Source organism: Myotis davidii, unplaced genomic scaffold (genome assembly GCF_000327345.1).
Source record: "Myotis davidii unplaced genomic scaffold, ASM32734v1 scaffold438, whole genome shotgun sequence".
In the NCBI taxonomy this organism is placed as follows: Eukaryota; Metazoa; Chordata; class Mammalia; order Chiroptera; family Vespertilionidae; genus Myotis; species Myotis davidii.
The window spans coordinates 6,769,135-6,777,269 of NW_006290031.1; the positions used below are offsets into that span (position 1 = coordinate 6,769,135).

At 41.0% G+C, this 8,135-nt stretch overlaps 1 protein-coding gene across 7 annotated transcripts in view; it reads left to right on the forward strand.

Moving 5' to 3' along the window:
• FAM193B (family with sequence similarity 193 member B) overlaps window positions 1-8,135 on the forward strand; it is a 37,517-nt gene that overhangs the window by 6,336 nt on the left and 23,046 nt on the right. For 5 of the 7 annotated variants that reach the window (XM_015563341.1, XM_015563339.1, XM_015563343.1 and 2 more), the window contains exon 2: window positions 683-743. The exons of 1 other annotated variant lie outside the window; for it this stretch is intronic. The gene's annotated coding sequence lies outside the window, so the exon portion shown is untranslated. Of the gene's footprint in view, window positions 1-582; window positions 744-8,135 lie in introns of those variants that run through there. One more of the 7 variants, XM_015563340.1, reaches the window with a different exon arrangement.

Genomic DNA, 8,135 nt, shown 5'->3' on the forward strand with positions numbered 1-8,135 from the left:
ATCTTTCTTCTATCATTGACAGTCCCTCTAGGTTGTGGGCTGCTTGCCTGTGTTCCTGAGAAGCATCTACGGTACCAGTCTATAGAGTGTGTTTTCTTTAGTGAATTCCCGGTATGTTTACCGGTAATAAACTTGCACTGTTTTATGTATATGTTTGATTACATACAGCCTTGTGACAGTTTTCCTGCATGTCATAAGCATTTGAATATAAATTAAAATGTTAAAATCAAATCTGATATCGTTTTACCTTTTATTTGGTGTGTGGAAGGTGTGCGGAAGAGGGGGTAGTCTTGTACGGCGAGTATATAACAAACTCTGTATTTTGAGTGGAAATGTTAGGGGGTCGTCTTATACGCCCAGTCGTCTTATACGCCGGCAAATACGGTATGTCCCAGGAAAGGCCTTGTGTTTGCACCCTTTGGTTCTTTGCCCTGCGGCAGTCCTATAGGCCATCTCCTTTTTAGTCCCTACTCAAGAATCTTAGATCTCCAGCTCTCCTTGTTGTTTGCCTCCATTCTGAAATGAATATAGGGATTAGTTTGAATATAGGAATGAAATGAATATAGGAATATAGGAAAAGAGGCCTTGAAGGTCACCTGTCTAGTCCTTTGTCCTGTGCTTCAAGTAATAACTTTGGATTGGACAAGTCTCACTTAGTAAGTTTCCCTGTCATTTCTTCCAGGACAGAAGAGGAAAGAAACTAACGGGTATTGAGCACCTACTGTGTGCCAGGCCCAGGCCAGGTACTTCACATAATTTATTTCCTTCTGTCCTCACAAATCTGTAAAGTATGGTTTTATTCTATTATCATAAATGAGGAAATTAAAGCTCATCTAAGATCATACTGAAAATGGCAGAACGGGGATTTGAACTCACAACAGTCTTGCCTCCAAAATTCATACTCTTCCACCCATGAGATATCTGTGCTGGGGTTACAGAGTAGCAGGTAATACAGTTCCAGGTCAGTGAACAACAGCTTTTCTGTGGCTGATTGCACCCAGGAGATAGGTTCGATGGATGAGCTAGCCTTTCGGGGAGGAGGGGGTGGAAGGCCATGGAGGTCAGAGATACTCACTACCCTCTCCTTGACTCAGCTTGTATAACAAGAGTAGATTCTCCACAAACTGACTTTATGATATGAAACAACCATTCTGCCTCCTGGGAGGACCTGAGTCAACAGCCTGGGTGGGAGTTTGAGTGAAAGCTCCAGGGCACTGAGGTACTGTGATATCAGCTCCCTGAGAATTAACTGCAGCTCTGATTGCCAGCATTAGAATGGTCTGGGGGGAAAAAAGAATGGTCTGAGATTCTTTGCAGTGAAGCCCTCATCAGTGGCCTGGAGTGATGCAGTCATGCCTTTAACATAGCATGTCTCGTTCAGCTGTGTCTTAGATTCTATTTGTGTAGTCAGCTGAGACATGAGCCAGATGGGCTTTAAGCATTTGTTCATTTATTTCACCTTTTTTAAAAAAATTAATTTTAGAAAGAGAGGAAGGGGGGGAGAGAGAGAGAGAGAGAGGGAAAAAGAGAAACATCAATTTGTTGTTCCACTTATTTATGCATTCATTGGTTAATTCTTGTATGTGCCTTGACTGGGGATCAAACCTGCAACCTTGGCTTATCAGGATAATGCTCTAACCATTTGAGCTACCTGGTCAGGGCTGTTCATTTGTTCAGTAAAGGCCTGCTTTGTGCCAGGTCCAAGACAACCCTAGGTCCTGGGCACACTTAAGTGACCAACGTACACTCCGTACCCCCAAAGAGCTCCCATTCTACCAGGAGTTTGGGGACAGATAGAGAATATGTTTATAGTACAAAATAATAGGTACAATACTAACATAATTAGCTCTACTTATCTGGTCCCTCAAATCTTTTTTGACCTTTAACCAGGATCTTAGAGAATGAGTAGGAATTTGCCAAGGAGTAGTGCTGACGTGCTGAGTATGAATAGAGCCTAAGGTTCTCAGGTAGAAATGGAGCATGGAGAGGTTAGCTGGGGCCAAGTCATGAATGCCAGGGACCAGAGAGTGCCTTGGTAGTAAGCTCAACCAGAAAGGAGCCTGGAGATTAAAGAAAGACCAAGATAGGAAAGGGGAGCTAAAGGAAGATCATTAAACTGGATAGGTATTCAAAAAGGAAATAATAAGCTTACATTAAGTAAAGAAGCCCAGTATCCTGGTTGTTTGTTTATTTTTCATTTGTGTATTTTTTTTAATATATATTTTATTGATTTTTTTACAGAGAGGAAGGGAGAGAGATAGAGAGTTAGAAACATCGATGAGAGAGAAACATCGACCAGCTGCCTCCTGCACACCTTCCACTGGGGACGTGCTCGCAACCCAGGTACATGCCCTTAGACCGGAATCGAACCCGGGACCCTTCAGTCCGCAGGCCGACGCTCCATCCACTGAGCCAAACCGGTTTTGGCGTGTATTATTTTAATTTATGTTCTTGCCTGATTCTTCAAATGAATGAGGCATCCAGGTAGGTTGGGAACATTGACAACACAGTGCATGAGCCTGCCTGGTTTAAGCATGTGTTCTTAAGGCAGGAGCTCTATATAGCTTTATGTTTTCCAGCACCTTGTACAATGGTTGGCATCAGGTAGGGGCTCTTAAAATGTTTGTTGAATGAGGGAATAAATGAGTGAACAGAAGAGTAAATGGTGATGACTGAGCTGATGAGTCTTTCTAGACTGGGAATTCATTATTTTCTCTGCTTCTGGAAGGGAATTTTAGCTGCTGCTGTTGTCCTCTGCCTGCCTTGGTTACAGGAGAGCTATTGGAGTCCGGTGCCGTCAATGTAGAGTGCTCTAATGGGCCGTTTCAGAATAGAATTTGGAAGCTGCTGTAGAGCCTCTACTTAGATACAGCATTGTGTCTTGGGGGACACTCTACAAATGTACAGGTACTCTTGGACATACTGTGTAAGGAATCCGTGAGAGGAATAGAAGCAGGTTTAGTGCTAGAAATTTGATCCAGCTTCAGAGCAGTCCTTGACAGCTGTCTGGTGACCCAGGTTATTCCCCTTTAATCCCTAAATTATGGACAAAAAGGCTGGGCTGGAAATTTATTCATGCCCCCAAAGAGCTATCCAGGTAATGCTGTGAACTATATCATTGTTTATCACTATTGCTGTTTGTGTATTTTGGCAGTTCTCAAAGTGTTTGGTGTTGGGGGCCATTTTACATTCCTAAAGATTATTGAGGACCCGAAGAGCTTTTGTTGGTTATATCTATTGATATCTACCAATTTAAGTATTAAAGCTGAGAAAGTAAAAATATTTAGTTACTAATTCATTTGAGAATAGCAATATTATACCTGTTACAGTAACATAATTTTTAATGAAAAAATAATTATTTTTAAAAAATGAGTGAGAAGAATGGTCTTGTTATCATTTTTGCAAAACTTTAAATGTCTGGCTTAATATAAAAAAGCTGGATTCTTATATATGCTTCTGTATTCAGACTTTTGTAATATATTGTTTTGGTTGAAACACATTAAAAAATTCAGTCTCATATAGATACCTATATGAGGAGTTGGAAATGGGAGGAGTATTTTAATAGCCTTTCCAGATGATAGTTGATGTTCTTCTTTGCAATATAGAATCTGTGACCATATCAGTGGAGTGTAAATATTCATTTACATTAAAGTTATTGGATTTTTGACCAATGTTTGACTTTTTTTGCTTTTGTTTTTGTTTTTTAGAGCGAGAGAGAGAGGTTGGTTGCCTCTCATGCACGCCCCGGACAGGGATCAAACTCGCAATCTTTTGGTGTTTGGGATGATGCTCCAACCAACTGAGCCGCACTGGCCAGGACAATGTGTGATTCTTTAACATCATGCTTTGATCCTTTGGAAAATAGGTTTACTGAGCTATGCAGATTTTCCAAATGTTTTCCCATTTCATTTTATAGATAAGATTTGTTAACATCAATTCCAGTTACATCAGTAAAGCCTTTAAGTATTGGGGAATTGTCAAGCTCATGATGGTGGATACAGGTTTTCCAAAATTCTAAGTTTTGCTTGAAAGGTTGAATTTTATCATTGGTCATAAATAAATTGTTTTTCTTGAAGTAACAGGCTCATTTTTATTTTTTTTAAGAAAATGTCTGACAGAACCTAAGTTCAAATAATCAGTTTGTCAGCCATTCTTTTTTTTTAAAAATATATTTTATTGATTTTTTTACAGAGAGGAAGGGAGAGAGAGAGAGAGAGTTAGAAACATCGATGAGAGAGAAACATCGATCAGCTGCCTCCTGCACATTTCCTACTGGGGATGTGCCCGCAACCAAGGTACATGTCCTTGACTGGAATCAAACCTGGGACCTTTCAGTCCGCAGGCCGATGCTCTGTCCACTGAGCCAAACCGGTTTCACCTGTCAGCCATTCTTTTAAGTGGAAACGGTGTTCTATGAAGAGAGTGGCTTTTCCTTTCTTTGATTTTTATCTCTTTTATTCAGGAAAAACTAGACTGCCTAGCATAATGTTTCTTAGATGAAAAGTCTCGGGGCCTAGTCAGATGAGGGAACAGAGATATTGGTTTTAATGGCTGCACATAAGAACGCCCTGGGCTGGGAGTGGCTACAGTCTAGGGCTCACCTGGTTCCTTGACTGCTCTGGGGATATGCATGCTATAACATGGATCCCGTGTGAGTAACCCCACACTCTCCAGAAATTCTGGTTTTGCTCAGAGTGAGGTAGAATTATCTTGGAGCTTGTTTGAGCAAATCCCCACTCAAGAGAACCGCTAGAACCGCTTTCTAACACCCCCCCCCTCCCCCCGCCTAAGTCTAGACCTGTGTCTGCAAAGGCTCTGAAATTTTAACTGAGATGGGAAGGAATAATTAGTTGTTGCCCAGGGCTGCTGGGTTTAAGAATCAATTCCATCAGCCTTTGTGATGAAGAAAAATGGTTGAATGCTTCATTCATTTCATAAATATTTATTGGTCATATTCTTTGAGGGGGAATACTGTGTCAAGTGCTAACAACACATCTTGAGAACAGTTAGTTGGAAGCCTGGGTTGACTTCAGGGTATAAGGGGTCACAAGTTCCAGGAATTTGGAAAATGGCAGGAGATTGCAATCAAAGGGAATTCTGAACCAAGAGCTTTTCTCTGCCAAAGCAAAAATGTGAAGGAACAGTGGTAGTACTGACTGAATATAACATCTCCACAGCTTGGGGTTCTCACCACCCTCTGGCAATTAGAGATGAAAATGTCAAATAGAAAAGTCCCCAGGCTCCACCAGGCATTGTACTCAAGTGCAGGCACCAAGGCTGAGGGTTAAGACAGTTTTAGAGGTTGCCTGGAAAGAAGGACTCAAGTGGACCAAACTCAGGTCAGTGGATAAGCTAGTTTCTGGTGTAGACTTATTAAGAACACAATAGCCCAGGGGCCTAGATAATAGATTGAGTGTTGACTGTGTGGATCCCTTGAGGTAAGCTTTGCATCTCTAATGTCACTTAATCCTCTGGGCAACTTTATGCAATGTAGGTGGTATCTATCATCCCTACTTCAGTTAAAGTTAATTAGCTTCCTAGGCTCTGTGTTTTTCTCTTTAACTGTCCTATAAATTCACTTCCATTGATGGCTAATCTCATTTATTGTATGTACCAATTTGGCTGTACGGAAAATCACTTTATTTCCATGAACAGAGGCATCTCATTATAATCTCCAAGGAATGCAATCTTTATATTCTTTCACACTTGAGATTAGATTACAATGGTTCTCAACCTTCCTAATGCCGAGACCCTTTAATACAGTTCCTCATGTTGTGGTGACCCCCAACCATAAAATTATTTTCGTTGCTACTTCATAACTGTAATTTTGCTACTGTTATGAATCGTAATGTAAATATCTGATATGCAGGATGTATTTTCAGGGGTCACGACCCACAGGTTGAGAACAGCTGGATTAAAACCATTTGGGTGAAGGTCCAAGGTAGGGAGATGGCCTTTCTTTGTGGGAAGCAATAATTTCAAGCAGTGTCTCACCAAGCTGCCTGCCAGCAGTATTGCCTTGGGAACATTTAACAAGTCTGATTTAGCCACTATGTGCCCAGCTGAGCCTAGGCCCTGTGTTGCATTGTGAGGGAACCAGACAAGAATCAGACCTGGTGCTTGCCTTCTAGGGAAGGAAGAGGTAGGTAAATAAAATAAGTGGAAGGCACAGATGCTATAACCAAGGCACAGTGTGTTGTGGGATATGTGAAGGGAGGTAAATTATAAGAGGAACTCTCTAGGAAAGCTTGGATAAGGTTGGATTTAAGCTGGGCATTTAAGCCCTGCCCAACTCCTTATTGGTAAACATGGGAAGGAATGGTGTTTAGGCAAAGGCATGAGGTAGGAGAATACAGAGTATTTGGGGAATTTAAGGAATGACTTCATGGAGTTGAGGGCAGAGATTAAGATGTCTAACAAGTCACCTTAGAGTCATGGCATGTAAGAAATACTTGCATTCTTGTAAAATACAGTCACCTGTATTTCTATATTTTTCACCCTAGTCCTGGTTTTAAGTACTGTTTTCTATTGCTCCTATCTGGTTCATAGTTAGTACCATATGTTGAGCAACATATTATGGGCCTGGCACCAGACTAGGTGCTTTGTCACATTTAACGCTCACTGCTGACTGTACAAGTTCAGATTTAATCCCATGTTACAGATGAGGAGACAGAGAGTAAGTATAACTTGCCCAGCATCATACAACTGGTAAGTGATGGAGGCCCAGGATGTTAAAGCCAGTATTGTTTTCGCTACACCCTAGCACTTGCCACACCTATTCTGGCATTAAATGCAGTCTATTGGTGACACATTTAACTTACAAGAATTCTGTATTTTCTTTTAAAAGAAAAAAGAAAAGAGCAGCGAGTGTGGTTCAGTGGTTGAGCATCAATCCATGAACCAAGGGATCACTGGTTCAATTCCCGGTCAGGACACTTGCCCGGATTGTGGGCTCAATCCCTAGTAGGGGGCCTACTTAATCTTATATTGTTATAATGTATTTTGTACATTTGAATTCTCGGTCATATCTAAAACACATATGCTATACTTCACAGGCCATATAAAGAATTTCAAGAATAAATTTACTCATAAAAGATTTTCATCTAATGTAGTAACTTTAGACTCTAACACCTAACTGAAAAGAAGCTCTTTTGTACTAAAATTACATGTTCAGGTGTTTGCCTTAAGACTATGGTCACCATCATTATAGGGAAGGAATGTGGGTGTTGGCCTCACCTTGTTCCTCTGCAATTATTATGGCTTACTGTAGACATGGAAAGTTTCCTGGGTACACTTTGAAAAAAGGTCTTTTTTGCCTTAATTTCTCTGACCATCGTTCTCCTCTATCCACCTTCCACCCTTTTCATGAGATACCACCAGTGGATTCTAGGAGGCAGTACCCTGTTGTAATTGCTACTGAGCAGCTGCCTTGCTCATTAAAATGTTCCCTTGGCAGAGACCGTGTAGGCCAGTGATGGCGAACCTATGACACACGTGTCAGAGGTGACACGTGAACTCATTTTTTTGGTTGATTTTTCTTTGTTAAATGGTATTTAAATATGTAAAATAAATATCAAAAGTATAAATCTTTGTTTTACTGTGGTTGCAATATCAAAAAATTTCTCTATGTGACACGGCACCAGAGTTAAGTTAGGGTTTTTCAAAATGCTGACACACCGAGCTCAAAAGGTTCGCCATCACTGGCCTAGGCAGAGAGCCATGGGACAGAGGGAGTGACAGAGTAAGTGATGGAGGCCCAGGATGTTAAAGCCAGTATTGTTTTCGCTACACCCTAGCACTTGCCACACCTATTCTGGCATTAAATGCAGTCTATTGGTGACACATTTAACTTACAAGAATTCTGTATTTTCTTTTAAAAGAAAAAAGAAAAGAGCAGCCAGTGTGGTTCAGTGGTTGAGCATCAATCCATGAACCAAGGGATCACTGGTTCAATTCCCGGTCAGGACACTTGCCCGGATTGTGGGCTCAATCCCTAGTAGGGGGACTGCAGGAGGCAGCCAGTACATGATGTTTCTCTTCAATGTTTCTGTCTATCTCTCTCTCCCTTCCTCTCTCTCTAAAATAATATATATATATGTGTGATATATATGTGTGTGTGTGTGTGTGTGTGTATA